The following is an 18,759-nucleotide window of genomic DNA, read 5'->3' as shown; positions in this document are numbered from 1 at the left end:
TTTCCCTCTGTTTCTCTCCATGACCATGATTAAGAGCTCTGTAGTGTCACTGATGCCAACCTTATGTAGTCTCAGAGCCAATGAATTCTCTGGATTCCCAATCATCTTCACCACATTGTATGTTTTCTCGTTTGGTTTGATGCCTTATCATTCATGGCTGCCTTGTCCTCTCCTGAGTATATCGCAACTTCTTTGGGATGAAGTTCTGACATTAGCAACAGAATCATCCCCAGAAACTCCTGCCATTGCTGATCCATCATCTTCCCTGCTCGGGTCCCCTTCCAATTAATTCTGGCCAGCTCCTCCCACATGTCTTTGTAGTTACATTGCTCAATTATAATCACATTACATCAAGAAGAGAGCAATAGATATAAACTGAAAGATGGAGTTTTGAGAGAAGGGACATGAAGAATAATTGGTGGATTTCTTAACTAAACATAAAGAGAGAACTAGAGAGAATATAGATGTGGAGATAAGAAAAATGAGAAAACTAGATTATCGAAATAGGTAGATGTACATCTCTCACTGTTTGGCAATTCCTGTGTGCTGTGGTCCTTTGTACAGTACATGTACAACCGAGTAATACGTTCAAATGCTGGGTCTGATGCCAGAATTTTTCTCTCTAATAATAAGACAGACACTAGCTTTTGAAAGAACCCAGCAGGTCAATATATTTAATTCCCGTAGAAAGGGGATTAACTGAAATAAGTTGGTATACCAGAAGAAAGATTTATAACACATATCCTGATAAGAATGAGAGACAAGAGTAAGAATCCCAGGAAAGGGGAAACGTTGAGAGAAGGGGAACATATCACTTGAGATGATGATCAAATAATGACTTAATGCTTTATAAATGTTATACATCATGTGCACCATTATTTGTTAACTGTGTCTCCATTGTTCATCCAGAATGTGTTGTACACATATGAACAATCTTCCTTATCTGAACACATTCTGATTAAGTGTATATAAGATCATTGTTCCTCCATTTCAAACTGTCCTGTTGTCGTGCTACCAGGATACATGAACATCAGCTGGCCACTCAAAGACTTGACTCACTATCACTAGTTTCCATACATACAGACAAAGAAGGACACCACTTTGACTGGGACTACACACACATCCTAGGACAGGCGAAACAAAGACACGCACGAAAGTTCTTAGAGGCATGGCATTCCAAACAGAAGTACATTAATAAACACATCAATTTAGATTCTATCTATCATCCCTTGCTAAAAAGAATTGGAAATGACATCCCCAACTTAAGAAACCAAAACCTATCAATAGACAGCAGGGACATACCACCAGTGTGTCACCGGAGACTCTAACTGATGATCTTACCTAGTCACGGTGATGAAACATCTGAAAACAAACCTTCAAGCTCAGCGAGCTAACTTACATACTAATAAATTGTTATTTTTCTTTTACAAGTTGAATTAGGGACTTCTCTGTCACTCATGTTTTAACAGATTACGAGACGAGATGAGCTTTTCTCGTTGTGGTTTTAATTAACTAAAGGGTTCCACATCGACATCATAACGGTTTGAAGGCTTGTCGTATGGGAGTTGGACAGATTCGGGGTACAAAGGTTCCCAGTAGATTCCATCACTTGGTAGTTCGTGACCTAGATCTTCAAATAAAACAGGTGAGAAAATTCATTTAATTTTGTTTCTTTGTGGTTGGTTAAATTAAAAGAAATGTTTTTGTACATTACTAAAGAGGTTCTGGGGTTTGAAGATGATTCCCAAATTTGCCAAGAAAGTCTGGAAAGACAAAGGAAGGGCGTACTTTTAGAAATAACATGTAGATTAGAATTGGTTTTCACCAGAGACAAAAGGAAAGCTGTCATCACAATGGAGTTGGTCAAGATCATTGGTGTATCAGAGAAGCATGCAATTGCAGTCGAGTTAGCAAAAACTTAAACTGCAAGTGGGGCAACTGGAGTTAGAGGATAAAGGAAGAGGCAGAAAGAGAGAAAAGAGCGAGAAAGAGAAAGAGAGGAAAAAGGAAGGGAGGGAGAATTTGAAATTCAGAAGTTTGGAATTAGATAAGAAAGTTAAATTAGCAGAATGAAGATGAAGGGAGAACATAGGGATGTATGCAACTATGTTAATACATTGCCATATTTCGGTGAGAAAAATGCCAAAACTATTTTTATTTCATTTGCAAAATTGGCTCGGCAGATGGCATGTCCAGTGAACCTATGGGTAATGCTAGTTCAGACTAAGATGGAGGGCACAGTTTGAGAGGTATGTGCAGTGCTGTCACATGAGGGAGCAAGAGATTATGCGGATGTGAAACAGAATATTTTGATTGCTTATGAATTGATAAGCGAAGAATATAGACAGCGATTGAGAAATATGGAGATGGAACCAGGTCAGACTTATATTGAGTTTGAAAGAATTAACCACAGTCATTTTGACAAATGGGTGCAGGCCTTAAAAATGGATTAGAGCTGTGAGGACAGATGGGCGATTATTCTGCTGGAGGAGTTTAAAGACTCACTGTTAGAGATGGTAAGAATTCATGCGAATGAACAGGAAGTTCAAGAAGTGAGAAGCGCAGTAGAAATGGCAGTTAAGTATGCATTGGTGCATGAGATGAAATTTAGCTTCTGTGAGGATTTTCATCCTGTGAGGGATAGAAATTGGGAGAAGGGGAGATCCTACGCTACAAAACATCGTGTAAAGCACACTGTCAATAGTTTACCACAGGTGAAAAAAAAGCCCAAAGGGGTTGAAAGGAAGTGAAAGGCCTCAAGTGTTCTTACTATAACGAAGTGGAAGACATAAAATTACAGTGCCGATGGTTTAAGAAAGGCACTGAGAAAAGCTGTTTTCACTGCAGGAAACTGGGACACAGTGCTGGGGGTTGAAGGCAGACACTTTGGGAAAAGATGTAAAAGAGGTTAGGCCAGTGGTATTAGTGAAGCTGGTAAAGGAGAACCCAATTAAGGCCAAAGAACTGCAGGTGTGTGTACAGCCTAGACAGGGGCTGTGTATGGAGTCAGTGCCTGATCTCTACAAAGAATTCGGCTCTGTAGATAAACCTGACTAAGAAAAAATGGGGTGTGGGGGAAGGCAAGAAGTTATAATTTTGCAAGATGCGGGATCTGTTCAGTTTCTAATAGTTGAGAAGCAAGAAGCCGGAAAGGCACAACAGATCAGTCAGCATCCGAAGAGCAGGAAAATCGACATATTAGGCATAAACCCATCGTCAAGAATGTGTCGGGGGGACAAGGTGGCTGAAAGATAAATAGGAGGGTACGAGCTGAGCTGATGGGAGGGTCACTGGGAGGGCAATAGGAAGATGTAGGTGGGAGTGTTAGTGATATGTCGGAGGGGAGGGTGGAGTGGATAGGTGGGAAGGAAGATGGACAGGACAGTTCAAGAGGGCAGAGATAAGTTGAACGGTTGGATCTGAGATGAGGTTGGGGGAGGGGTGATTTGGAAATTGGTGAAGTCAACGTTGATGCTGTATAGTTTGAGGGCTCCAGCTGTCCTGCCACCTATCCACTTCACCCTCCTCTCTGACCTATCACCATCAGACCCACCTGCATCTACCTATCGCCTTCCAAGCTACCTCCCACCCAGCTCCACCACACCCTCCTATTAAATCCTCAGCCCCTTGCCCCTTTCTTGCCTCCCATTTTCCTGATGAAGGACTCATCCCTGAAACGGCAACTCTCCCGCCCCTCGGATGCTGCCGACCTGCTGTGCTTTTCCAGCCCCACACTTTTCAACTCTGTTCTCCAGTATCTGCAGTCCTCACTTTCCCTCGGCCACTAATAGTAAGAGGTGGAAGTATTTTCAGTCTTTCTGACATATTACTCAACAGCGTGATAATTTGTGAAATGGGGACAGAAATTAAGCATTCCCTTGTGTAACATCAGGTTGAAGTGCCAAGTCAAGGTTGGGGAAGTAACAGTGAGATTGAGCGACAGAGTGTCAGTTCCAGGAATACAGTTTGTTCTTGGGAATGCTTTAGCAGGATCCAAGGTGGGAAAGGCACCCCTTGTGGTGGAGAAGCCAAAGTAAGACCAGGAACTGGGAAATTAAAAGAAAAATACCCAGGGATTTTTCCAGACTGTGTAGTAACAAGATCCCACTGTCATAAGTTCCAGCAGGAAGGAAAACTGAAAGAAAAAAAACAAAGGATTTGATGCATGGACGACTCAGGCTAAAGCATTTCTAGTGGCAGGAATGCACAAGGACGTGGTTAGTTTTTGTTGTACATGTCATACATGCCAAATGGTAGGTACGTCACAGGCAGTAATAAAACCAGCACCTTTGTCGCCAATTCCTGTATTCGAAGAACCTTTCACGTGGGTTATGATTAGTTGTGGAGCTCCCCTTTCCAAAATTAAAGTGGATACCAATACCTGCTGATCAGAATGAATGTGTCTACCCGATTTCCAGGGAAAATTCCAATATGGGGTGTTAAGGCAAAAAAGGAGGTAGAGGAGTTGGTAGCGTTCTTTACTCGCTTTGGGCTACGCAGTGTGATTTAGTTAGACTAAGGGTCTCATTTTACTGATCAGCTGATTCAGGACGTCATGGATAGCTTCGGCATGCAGCAGTGTAAATCAAGTGCATCGCATCCCGAATCCCAGGGGGCCTTGGAAAGTTGGCATCAGATGCCGAAGACAATATGAATAGTGTCCTGTCAGAATTCCCCGTATGATTGCAATAAAGGTGTTCCATTATATTGTTTGTCATTAGAGATGCCCCAAATAAATCTACTCAGTTTACTTCCTTTGAATAAATATTCGTACATGAAGTGAGAGGTCCTTTGAAATTAATTAAATATAAATTGACAGGACCGAAGTTGGAGATCTCACACTTGGATTATGTGTCTGAGGTGAGGGAGAAATTAGATGGAGTAGGTGAGTTAGCTAAACAGCACCTGAAGAGGACACAGCCCTCGAGTGAAGCAGGTGGCAGATAAAAAAACTCTGAAACTTTGACGATTTCCCGTGGGGATGGCGTGTTAGTATTGCCACCAGTGGTAGGAAATCCCTTCAAAGCCAGGTTTAGTGGCCCCTTTCAAATTAAAAAAATACTGACTCAGTTCAACTATCTGGTAAAGATACCGGATATGACAAAAAAGTCAGAATACGTCATGTGAATGAATAATGCTCCAGACACATTTAAGACTCAGGAACGGAGTTGTGGCCAGATGAACAAATTTTGCAGTTTGTCTGTATGATGTAGTGATCTTTAGCAAGTGATTGAAAGCTCACATGTTACAGTTGGCAGAGCATGTTGAGCGATTACAAGAAGCAAACTTGGTAATAAACTTAAAGAAAACAAAATTCACGAAGGCAGAGGTGACGTTCTTTGGACATTACATTGGCCATGGAAGGTTGACCCCATGGAACACAAAGACGAAGGGCTTTGAGGAATTTCCACAACCATCCTCGAAGAAAGAGGTGCATCGATTTTTGGAACTGAGTGGATTATATTGGAAGTTTGTTGCAAACTTCAGCAGCGTATTGCTACCACTGAAGGATTTATTAAAAAAAGAACACAGATTGTGGTGGACAAAACAATGGCAGGAAGCATTTGAGAATTTTAAAGCAGGATTAATCACTGCACCAGTTTTAGGTAGAGCAAATATTTTGATCCCCTTTGAAAATTGTGTTTGATGCTCGGGATATAGTGGTCGGAGATGTATTGATACAGAAAGATGACGATGGAATTGAATGGCCAATTCGCTACTTGTCGAAAAAACTCTATTAGCCAGGAAAAAAGTACAAAATCTCCATTATTGAAAAGTTTTGCACTGGACGTACAATATTTTAATGTTTATATGACAAAGGAATTGTCGGAGATGGTTGTGGACAACGACAAACCTCTAGCATTTTTTGGAATATTTAAAGACCAGAATACGAGACTATTTCATTGGAGTGTTATCTTACCGACGTTAAACTTACAAAATGTCCATGCTGTTGATCCTAAAATGTGATAGCAGATGCGTTATCGCGGATTTAAAGAAAAAAGATGAGATACGATTTGACTTATTGCAGCGTTATATTTGTATGCAGAATTAATATGCATGGTATAGCTGAGATGAATACGTTTGTCTTTCATAATAATGGGATTAAGAATTAGAGGAAATCAAATGAAGCCGTCTTTTCATTCTGCTGGATTTTCTTTCCTGAAGTGGGGAAGTATTATGAAGCCAAAAGCATGTCAGGTCACTTTAAGACAGAATGGGTTTTGCTGAATAGAAAGTACAGCCACAGATGCCAGCTAAAGGTCAGACTGTTCCACATGTAACAATTAGCTAGGAAATGGATAGCTGAGTTTTGGTTGCTGATTTGACAACAATTCAAATACAAACAAAGAGTTTAACTAATGCTCAGGATACCAGAATTTGAATACTATCATTTGGATACCTGGAAAGAAATCAAATTATAAGAATGATTATATCATGGGGAGTACATAAACCCAGAATTTTGAACACTAGAGGGAGAGCCACTGCTATCCAACAGCAGAGTAACTGCTGTAGAGCAGGAGTGTTAACTGGCCATCTCAAACACTCTCTAACAAAGATACATGGTCATGTCAAACGTACTTGCAGTAAACAAAACATGACCCAGGGAGATCAGCAGCTGAAAGAGTTAACACAGCGGGGAAGATAGAGACTGTGTGGTCTGGAGATTGTAACGTTTAATATGTGGGTTGTTGGAACAGCATATTTTTCCAGAGTCGGAGTCAGATAGTAAGTAGCTAAGACAAGGGGCGGGGTGGGCCGGGGGGGGGCTGGGATCTGTGAATAGTTGTTGTTTAGTGTTCACGATTAAAGTTAAGAAAATAAATTGCTAATTTTTGTTTAAATAGTGGAATGTAGGAGATCTGTACCACTCATATTTTAACAGATTATGAGGTGAGGCGAGCTTTTCTGGGACTTTGGTTTTAATTAACAGAGGGGTTAGACTCCACCTTGTAAATGTCCATCCACGCTAACCTCATTTCCCTGCAGTTAGCCCATATCCTTCCAGTCCTTTCCGATCCACATATTTATCCAAATGCTTTTGAAATGTTGTTAATGTACCCCCTCAGCCACATCTGCTCTCAGCACATCCGCGTACCAGCCTCTTTGTAAAGACGTGATGCCTCAGGTTCCCTTTTATTCCTTCCACTTTAACCTTAAACTGATCCCCTGTCGTCCTCGATTTTCTAAACCTTGGAAAAGACTGAGAGCATTCACCCTATCTATATTCCTCATGATCTTATACAGCTCTATAAGGTTCCCCCCCACCCCCACCTCAGTCTCCTAAGCTGTAAAGAAAAGGTCCTAGCTTGTCCAACCTCTCCCTATTACTCAAACCATTGGGTCCTGGCAACGTCCTTGTAAATGTCTTCTGTACTCTTCCTAATTTCATTACATCCTCCCTATAACAAGGTGACAAAACTGAACACAATATTCTAAGTGCGGCCTTACCAAAGTCCTGTGTAACTGCAACATAAATTCCCAACTTCTATACTTAATGTCCTGCCTGATGAAGGCCAGTGTCCCAAATGCCTTTTCACTGCCCCGTCTACCTGTGACTCCACTCTCAGGGTATCGTGCACCTGAACGCTAAGGTCTCTCTGCCTACTATACCCCGTAGGTTGCTCTCATGCACCATGAAATTCCTACCTTGTATTGATATTCCAAAATGAAAGACCTCACTACTCTATATTCAACTCCACTTGCCATTTCTCGGCCCACTTGCCCACCTGATAAAGGGCCTGCTGCAATTTCTGATAAACTTCCTCACTGATCACGCTACCATTTATTTTCGTGTCGTCTGCAAACTTATTAATTATGGCTTGTACATTCTCAACCAAATGATAGATAACAAACAGCTATGGACCCAGTCTCCGGTCTGACAAGCATCCTTCCACTAAACTTTCTGCTTCCTACCAACAGGCCAACTTTGTATCCAATTGGCTAAATCCCCCAGCATTCCACTCGATGTAATCTTACAGAATAGCCTGCCATATGGAAACTTATAAGGCCTGACTGAAATCCATAGAGACTACGTTTACCGTTCTGCCCAAATCAACCTTCTTGATCACTTCATCAAATGACTCTAAGACATTTGGGAAGCATGATCTCCCACTCACAAGTTTATGCTGACTGCTCCGAATCAAACCCTTTGTAAGTAATGGGTGCAGTCAATGGTATGCTGTCCTTCATTGTAAGATGATTCGAATACATAAGTAAAGCCATCTTCCTGCTGTTGTAGAGCCTTGCTGAGGGAGTATTTGGGGCACTCACTACATATTTGATCTCCTTTGTAAGGGATGATCTCATTACCGCAGACACAGGTGATGGTAACATGAGGATAGAGTGAAGAAGTTGAGTGTTTAATATGCAGAGCTGTGAGCGTCGAAGAAATGATGATGCTGAAACACGAGGAGTGGCAGCGATCTCTTATTTCCAAAACAGACATTGACAGGGAGAGAAATTCCATACTTTACCCAGGATTGATTGGTTTGATTTATTGCCACGTGTGCCTCAGTACAGGGAAACACTTTATTTATGAGCAGTGGAGGCAGATCATTGTAAGCATGGCCAGGCAGACCATGGGTGGAAATAGACTTGGACAGAGTAAGGCATACAGGTTACACTGAACAGGACGAGCACGAGACAAGATCAACATGAGCAAGATCAGCATTATTTGAACTTCGACAGTTCATTCATCAGTCTAACGTGACTTTCCTAATCGTTCTTATTCCTAAATTAACTCTCCCCACGTTATTGTGCAGTCGGCATGTGAACCCGTACTGAACGTCAGGTTGCTCACAATCCCCAACAGCAGCCACAATACCTTCCATCTGAAACAGGTAGCTTTTCCCAACAGCTTCTGCCCTACATAGAGAACACCAGGCTGGCTTCTTGGAGATGAAAGATGCCTTCTTGAGTCTTCATACAAGATATATGGCTTCTCTGCTCACTGCTAGAAAACCACGTTAAAGTGTGTATCATGAGGAACGGAGCCAGGAGGAACAACGTGGAGCAGTGTGTCTGTGCAGCTTCTGCTCTACTTGTTCATCATGTTAGAGCATCATTTAGGAGACACTTAAGACTGCCAATGCTGGAGATCAGAGTAGAGAGTGGATTGCTGGAAAAGCACAGCAGGTCAGGCATTATCCGAGAAGCAGGAGAACCGACGTTTCCGGCATAAGACATTCATCAGGAATCAGCATAAATTCCCTCATGTTGCCCTGTGTAAGGGCATTGAGTGGGAATGGCCTCCTGCTGTTCCTGTGTAAGTGGCTCAAGGGACTGCCTGGCTTCTTCCTCATCCGATTGGACAAGGACAGGGGACTGACTGGGTTACCCCTGATTCCTGATTGACAGTTCGATATGCTGACAAGTGTGACAATGCTGCAGCTTTAAGAGGTCATTTTGTCCTGGTTTGAGAGAGATTAAACGATTGTTACCAAGCTGGCTAGTTCAGACCACTTGAGTAAACAGCTAGCGAGGCCTTGGGTTTATTTTAATGCAGGTTTGGGTTCATTTTAATGCAGCCTGAATGGGTGTAGCCAGTTCTCACAGATTAGGATCACTGGGTTATGATTGGGGTCTCCACAGAGTTGAATGTTTCAGGGAATGTCTCCTGGCTGCTACTCTCTCTGAATTTTCTCTTGATGCTGTTTTCAATTCCTGAATTTTCCTTTTTGCCAAGGGCTGTGTTTATGGGAATTTCTTATGTTGGACTAGTTCATTAGTAATAGCTCCTAGATCTATTATTCTGTTAAGTTGTCCAATTGAATTACGTTATTTTAAAGTACTCTTTCTTTGGTTTTATTTCATCTTTCGTGTTTAAATAAATGGTGTTTTGCTTCACACCGAGTGGTTTGACCAGTCACATTGCAACTGGAACAGACAGTTTACATTTCCTTTAAAATAAAAAAAATAGAATTCAATGTTTGTGAGAAAACATTAGAGTCTAGGCTACTGTCTTCAAATAGTTTCGAGGGGCTTTGGTGTGGTCCATCACACTAGACTCAATCTCTTCCTGAGTAATAGGCTGGAGGCACTGAATGGGTTGTCCCTGTTCTTCTCCAATAGTGTCAATGGGCTGAATGGCTTCCTTGTATGCCTGTGAAACCAGCGTTAGGTGCTGAATGAACTCTTGTTTTACTGTGGTAATTGGTAGTGTCCAGTAGTGCTGTTACATGAATGCTACAGACATGTTAACAGCATAAGTTTCAATGGAGTATGGGTCTTGCTGCACATGGACACAGGCCAGTTCAGGAGCTGACAGAGGATAACATGTTCTAAACATTGTGGAATCTTCAGTGACCATACCCATTTTTGATTTTATGGTGGGGAGGGTGGGGGTGGGGGCGGGGAGACATTGATGAAGCAGCTGAAGCTGTTTGTGAAGAGGAAGCGACCTTGAGGATCTCCCAGAGAGGTGACCAAGGACTGAGATGATGAACATCTTCCTTTGTGCCATGTTTGACTCCAAACACTGGAGCGTTTACTTCGATTCCCATTAAGTCCAGTTTTGTTAAGTTCCTTGATGTCAACAGAAGTCAACCACGACCCTAGTGTCAACCTCTTTTGTTCAAATCAAAAATCCATGATATAGGAGCAGCAAGTGTTTTCTTCAAACAGGTGGTGTTGAATATCAGAACTTCTCTTCTCAAGAGTGTTGGGGAGCTAGATGACTGAAAGTATTTGAAGAGGAGGTATATAGATTTTGACCTGTCAGGGAGGTGAGGGCTATGAGGAATTGGGCATTAAAGAGGATTTCAGACCGAGAGCAGATCAGCCACAATCGTAGTGAAGGACAAGGCATGCTTGGGGAGTGAACGACTTGCCCCTGTTTCTGATGTACTCACATTCTGTTATTGGAAAGTTAGTGGGTATTATTTTAATGAATGTTTGTTATTGAATTTTGCAGTCAGAAAAACCAGAGGATTTTGTGAGCCATCGCTGGGTGCGGTATAGGGGCTGTATTCTCAGTGAATCTGGGTCTATAACATGACCAACAAATGAAGCACAAGTTGCAGAGAGGGGAAACTCTGTAAAGAGAAATGAGGGGCCTCTTTCATCCCTAGTCTGTGTTTCCCAATTACATTTCCCAAATCACCTCAAACCGTGTGTGACAGTCTTGAGAGGCTGAATGGTCTCCTTTGTTACTGTGCACCAGGTTATAGGAGTAAGTGGCCTCCAACTGTCCCTGTCTATCAGGTATGAGGGGCTGAATGGAACACAGAAACAGGACTGAGCAGCAGGAGTGGGTCATGAGAGACATTGAGCCTTCTCAACCAGGCACTAAGATTGTGGCTGATCAGGAAGTGGTCTCAGCCCCACTTTCTTGTCTGCATCCCATTATGCATGACTCACTTCTCTGTCAAATATTTACCTAATGCAGCTTTCAATCAATATGAGCATAGAGGCACGATAAACTTCCAGTGAAGAGAATTCCCAGTTGAAAGGACCTTTCAGAATTATTCGTCATTCTTTTTATAGAATCAGAGAGTCATGCAGAACGGAAGCAGACCCGTTAGTCCAATCTGTTCACTCCGATCAGATATCAAATCTGATCCAGTCCCATTTGCCAGCATTTGGCTAATATCCCTCCTCTTTCAGATGTTTTTTAAATGTGCGATTGTAACCGCCTTCAGCACTTCCTCTGACAGCACTTTCCGTACACACACCACTCTCTGTATGAAACATTTACCTTCAGGTCCCTTCTAAATCATTCGCTCTCTCCCCTTCAACCTATGCCCTCTTGTTCTGGACTACGCTATACTGGGAAATATAATGTGGCTGTTCAGAATATCCATGCCCCTGATTATTTTATAAACCTCTGCAATGTCACTTCCTCAGCCTCGAACACTCCAGGGGGAAACACCTCAACCTAATTAACCTCTCCCTAAAGCTCAAACCTCCAGACCTGGAACATCTGTGTAAGTCATTTCTGCAGAAAACCGAGTTGTACGCAGTATTCTTAAAGTGGGCTCACCAACATCCTGTACAGATGCATCATGCCACCACAACACCATGGTCGGCACGGTGGCACAGTGGTTAGCACTGCTGCCTCACAGTGCCAGAGACCCTGGTTCAATTCCCGCCTCAGGCGACTGACTGTTCTCCCCGTGTCTGTGTGGGTTTCCTCCGGTTTCCTCCCACAGTCCAAAGATGTGCATGCTAAATTGCCCATTAGGTAAGGGGTGGGTTTCGCTTCGGTGGGTCGTTGTGGACTTGTTTGGCCGAATGGCCTGTTTCCACACTGTAATGTAATCTAAACTCCTATACTCAATGCTCTGACTGATTAAGGCAAATGTGCCAAATGTGTTCTGCACCACTCTGTCTACCTGTGACTCCACTTTCAAGGAACAATGCACCTGCAGCCCTAGGTCCCTTTCTTCCACAACAATCCCCAGGACCTTACCATTAAGTGCATAATTTCTGCCCTGATTTGCCTTCCCAAAATGCAAAACCTCGTATTTATCTAAATTAAACTTCATCTGTCACTCCTTGCCCCTTTGTCTCATCTATTTATGGTATCGTTGTACTCTGAGATAATTTACTACTCCACCTTTCTGATGTAATCTGTAAATTTACCAACGATGGCCCCAATATTCACACCTAAATCCTTTACATAAATGATGAACTGCAGTGAACTCAATACTGATTCTTACACTGCTGTTCACAAGCCTCCAGTCTGAAAAATATCCCTCTTCCTTCAAGCCAATTGTGACTAGCTTCTTCTGTATCCCATGTGACTGAAATTTACTAATCTGTCTACCAATCAGAATGAAATACTAGCTATGAAGAGATGTTGAGTTGGTTAGGTTTATTTTCACGAGAAAAAAAGGAGATTGAGGGGGGACCTGATTGAGGTTTGCAAAATCATGAAGGGTATAGACAGAGTGGACAGAGACAAGCTTTTTCCCAGGGTGAACGATTCAATAACGAGAGGTCGTGCTTTCAAAGTGAGGGGTGGAAAGTTAAGGGGGATACACGCGGTAAGTATTTCACTCAGAGGGTGGTGGGCGTTTGGACCACGTTGCTAGCAGAGGTGGTAGAGGCAGGCAGGTAGATTCATTAAGATGCGTCTGGACAGATGCATGAGTAAGTGGGGTGCAGAGGGAGACAGATGCTTAAGAATTGACCGACAGATTTAGACAGTACATTTGGATCGGCTCAGGCTTGGAGGGCGAAGGGCCTGTTCCTGGGATGTACATTTTCTTTGCTCTTTGTTCTTTAAATGAACACCTTGCTGAAGTCCCTATCGACAATGTCTACCAAACTGCCTTCACCAGTCTTCTTTGTCACCACTTCAAAAGACTCAGTCAAATGAGTGAGTGAGGCATGATTTCCCATACAGAAAGTCACGTTGTCTACCCCGATTAGCCCTTGCCTTCCCAAATGTATGTAAATGTTATCCCTCACAATCTCCTCCAACAACTTACCCACCACTGACATCAGGCTGACCAGCCGATAGTTCCCCGGATTTTTGGGTCACTGTTTCCTTTTTTAGTCCCACTCCTCCACTGCTCACAACAAATGTTAAATGTAACCAGGTTGGTGATATGACCGATCATATCGGTCTCAGACTGGGTCAGGGTCAGTTTTAGGAACAAGTCAGGCTAGTTTGTTTAATCTGCTAAAACAACACATTTATGATCCAGAGCAATGTTATTCAAACTGTGATGGAAAGATGAATGGTAAACTGTTTGGGTATTGTAAATATATAATCAATTTTTCACTTTCTAAAAACACACACACACACACACACACACACACACACACACACACACACACACACACACACACACACACACACACACACACACACACACACACACACACACACACACACACACACACACACACACACACACACACAATCTCTGCAATTTTAACTTGAAAGAACTTTGTCCAGATAATATTGGAACTCATGACAAAGGAAAAATTGCAAGATTGTCCAAAACGTTATTCTGCTTCTGAAGATATTGTCCTCACACAAGCTGCTCGCAATGGGATTTCATCCTGGGAGAGTTGGATTTGGCTTATTTCCCTTTGCTTTAGGCAGTGAGGAGATTCCAGGGAATTCTGGTCAGGGATCAACCAAAGGGTAGCACGGTGGTTCGCACTGCTGCCTCACAGCACCAGAGACTTGGGTTCATTTACAGCCTTGAGTGACTGTCTGTGTGGAGTTTGCACATTCTCCACTTTTCTGTGTGAGCTTCTAAATGGGTGATCTCGTTTCCTACCACAGCTCAAACTGTGTAGGTTCGTTGGATTGGTCATGCTAAATTGTCGGTCGTGTTTAGTGATTTCTAGGTTAGATGTAATAGTCGGAGGTAAATACAGGGAAATGGGTTTGGAAGGTTGGAATGGACTTGTTGGGCGGAAGTGCCTGTTTCAACACTGCAGGAATTCCAGAAAAATAAGAAAGGTAACGATGACTTTAGAGGGGTTTTTTTTTAGCTCGCACACATTGCTGGGATGAGGAACAATGAGGGAGAGAGAGTGCAATAGACCATTCCTTCTCAGGCAGATTACATTTTCTCCCTCTCTGAGCTGAATCACACAATAATGTCATCCTCTCACAAAGTAGATCATGTGAGGTCTCCTTGTACATTGTTCAAACTGTGTCTCCATCACATTCCCTGCTCCGGGTAGGTGCATCATTGCTGCTGTCATGCACAGAGCCATACCCTGAGCAGAAAATGGTCTCGATTGATTTGAAATATGTTTACATGGCTCTGTGTCATTAAAAAATAAAATGCTTAATTTATTCAGAATACCTTTGTTAAAATGAATGCATTTTTAATTGCTGGAAAAGCTCGGCAGTCTGTCAGCATCCAGATGCATTTTACATGCTGTAGTTGTACCACCCTCCACCACTTCCTCTGGCAGCTCATTCCATTAACACACCAACCTCTGTGTGAAAAGGTGCCCTTTAGGCCTCATCAAAACCTTTCCCCTCTCACTTTCAACCAATGTCCTCTAGTTTTGGACGCCCCTAACCTGGGGAAAAACCCTGACTACTCACCCTATCCATGACCATTCTGATTTTATAAACCTTTACTGCTGCGAAATGTGACTTCAATCAACACGAATAACTGTACTTTCAGTCATCCTGGGTCTAAATTCTAAAATGCAGTACTGACACCTCTTCCTTCTCCATCAAGTCACAATTCTAAATCCATTTTAATCAGTTTGTTCAGATGTATCATGAGACACTTCTGTGGGATTTGCACCTGGACCTTTGTGCCCGGAGGTAGGGACACTAGCATCACTCGGCAATACCCATAAAGCTGTCACATTATTCTCCTGTGTGTTTGTTCATCAGCCCGTACTGACATGATGTGACATACCTCTGCAACAGGCAGGACTTGAATCCAGGCCTTCTAGTCCAGAGCTAGGAACACTACCACAGAAGTTCAGGAATTGGAATCAAATCCAGAGTTCTGGCTGAGAGGCAGGTACACTACCCACTACATCACCGTACCCAGATTTTGGGTCATATTTTAGTGCCCACCTTCAGCTCGGTGTGGATTTGTTATAATCAGGTTACCATTACTGAACTACAAAAAACACTTGGAAATGTTAAACAAATGCAAGATATTTGTCTCAATTGTAGGATGTTGAGTGCACGTGCTATGCTGTCGAACTTAACTATGAACGTCTTTAATCGCTATTATCTGTAGTCTGCAATATTAGGGAAGAAATCCTGCAGACACACTCTGCCCAATGAAGGGTCTCAAATTGATATTTATTACTGAATACCAGAGATGAAGGAAGATTTTAATTTCTGGTCCCAAAACACCGATCACTGTAACCCATCTCGAACATGCGACAGCCCTCTTCCTAAAACCATGAAATGATACCAGGCCGCTGATTACTGTCCAACCTCTCGTCCCCACTGACTGTGTCTGCAATCTGTCCCTCCTCCCCCTAACCACACAAGGTAAACCAAGCTCAGGGTTTTTGTGAAAATCAAGGCCGGAGTGTGTGGGCATCCTGGAAAGGGGGAGGGAATTTTAAAATTAAACGGAGAAGGTGACGAGGTGGTAATATCACTCACTGGGCTGAGAGGTGGCAGATGGAGTTTAGTTTAGATTAATTTGAGGTGTTGGATTTGGTAAATCAAACAAGAGCAGGACATATACAATTAAAAGTAGTGTCTTTGGCAGTGTTGTAGAACAGAGACCTAGGCCGTCATGTATAATTCTTTAAAATTTGCATCTCATATAGATAGTGTAGTTCAGAAGGTGTTTAACACGATTGTCTTCATTGACCAGACCTTTGAATATCGGAACTGGGACGTCATGTTGAGGTTGTATAGGATATCGGTGAGACCTCTTCTGGAAGACTGTGTCCAGCCTGGTCACCCTGCCCGCTCATTCCATAGGCACACCACCCTCTGGGTGAAAAAAGCTGTCTCTTCGGTCACTTGTAAGTGTTTCCACTCTCACCTGCAATATATGTCCTCCAGTTCTGGACTCCCCTACCCTTAGAAAATATATTGACTATTCACTTTGATATTATTGACCTTGATATTAATAAGCTGGAGACGGTTCAGAAGAGATTAACCTGGATATTGTTGGGAATGGAGGGATTGAGCTACAAGGAGAGGCTGGATAGGCTGGGACTTTTTCACTGGAGGGTATGAGAATAAAAGGGTAACTTTACAGAGGTTTATAAAATAATGAGGGGTACAGAGAAGCTGAATGTCTGATGTCTTTTCCCTCGAGTTGTGGATTCAAAACTGAGGGATCTTTTAAGGTGCGAGGAAAAAGATTTACAAAAGTCATGAGAGGTAATTATTTTAGACAGAAGCATGCATGTATGTGAAATGAAGTTGCAGAGCAAGTGGTGAAAGCAGGGACAGCTACAACTTTTAAAGGACATTTAGATCAGTACATGGATAAGACATCAGTTTGGATGGTGCTGTGAGCAGCTGCCCTCTCCCTCCCCCTCTCTGAATGAATCCCTCTTGGTTTTCACCCTCTGCCAATGCCTGTGCAGTGGCGTGTGGAGGCCAGCAGACGGTGGCATTGCATCACTTTAAGCACCACAGAGACTGCCAGACCTGCCCCACACAGACACACACAGATACACACACGGGAAAGGTTAGGACACGGCGTGAAGCTCATCTGGTAACTTAAATAAAACATAAAGAAATACTCAATTCGCCTCGTAAACTGTTAAAATATGAGGGACAGCGAACTCCCAAATTCCACTGTTAAAAGAAAAACATCAATTTATTTTTTAACTCTGAAAGTGAACATTTTACATTAACTATGCACAACTCTGGGACCCTCTTTCTCATAACTGCTTATTTCCAGACTCCATCTCTATAGCAATATACTGTTTCTGGGTCTGCCATCCTCTCATATCAGAGGTGCTTGTAAGCTCTCGGTTCAGAAAAGCATTCACTCACTTTTAAAGGTACAGTACACACTTTCAACTTCATCACATTATACCTTGATGGATATCGATAAGTGGAACCTATCCGGATTTCTCTTACTCTATGGTTTGTCAATAGTTAATTTGCTCCGTCTGGTGTGTGTCAGGATTTTTGTTGCTCCATTGACAGCATGTCATTATTCGACCCCATCCATAGGAATATATCAGTATTTCACTTGCTCACACTTGTGAGTGTGGCAGGATTTCAGTTGTTTCATGGGGACTGTGACGCTATGACAATCTCAATGTTTGTAGATGGCACCAAACCTGGAAGAACTCTGAAGTCTATAGAGGACCGCGTGGAACTCTAACACAACAGTGATACGTTGGTGTAGTGTTCAGATTTATGCAGTTGGGATCAGTGCAGGGCAGTGTGAGGTGATGGACTTTATAAAGGGGGTGCAGGAACAGACAGCGCTGGGTGCATATGAGCACAGATTGTTGAAGGTGTCAGGACAAGTTGGGAGAGCAGTAACTATCACAGATTAGTTTCAGTATCTGAGCTGTTTACAGGAGGGAGGTGTAGGAGGGAGTCTCCGTGCTCCCCTCCTGGGAGGTTGGGGAGACAATGTGTTGTGAGCCCACCCTCCTGCCCACCAAGACCGTGGGGATACAATTTGTACCAGCTCGACATAAAAGGGAGATGGCATCAGGGCCACGGCTTCTAAGTTGTGCCGGGGGGAAACGGAGCTGCCAGTGGGTTTAAAGTGAGAATTGCCCTTCACTGAACATTGCTCCTTACTCGGTCGATGGGATGTGGATGTTTCAGAATCTCCACACGAGGCGTCTCGGTCCTCTCCGGCTCATACCAGGGTCGTCCCCACATGGCAGGGGGAGGGGGTGAGGGAACGGATATCGGGCACTCCACCACCCGGCTTGCCCCTTTCTGTCCTATTCCAGGCTGTTTCTCCTGGAATGGGAGAAAGGGAGGGAAGGGAATGAGGGTGGGAGTGGGTGTGGCCCTGCTATTAGTGCTGGTGTAGGTGGGGATAATGGCAAATGGTGAGGTTTTCAGAGGAAGTCTGTCGGCAGTGTTGTATCCATGCAGTGTAATTGATCTGGGGGGTAAAGTGGACGGGGGGACAGAGAGAGCGAGAGTGACAGAGAGACAGAAACAGAGAGAAAGACAGAGAGAGAGAGACAGAGAGACAGAGACAGAGACAGAGACAGAGACAGAGACAGAGACAGAGACAGAGACAGACAGAGAGAAGGTGCTGCATGCCTCAGTGAGAGTGGTGGAGCATGAGCCTTGTTCGGGGATCGGTGCTATAACAGATATACAGTGAGTGTGAGGGAGCAGAGAGAATACGGTGATCC

The sequence above is a fragment of the Chiloscyllium plagiosum genome, unplaced genomic scaffold, assembly GCF_037043375.1.
Source record: "Chiloscyllium plagiosum isolate Xiang-an unplaced genomic scaffold, Cpla_swu_hap1 HiC_scaffold_21, whole genome shotgun sequence".
Lineage (NCBI taxonomy): Eukaryota > Metazoa > Chordata > Chondrichthyes > Orectolobiformes > Hemiscylliidae > Chiloscyllium > Chiloscyllium plagiosum.
Note: the sequence above shows the minus strand (reverse complement) of the source record.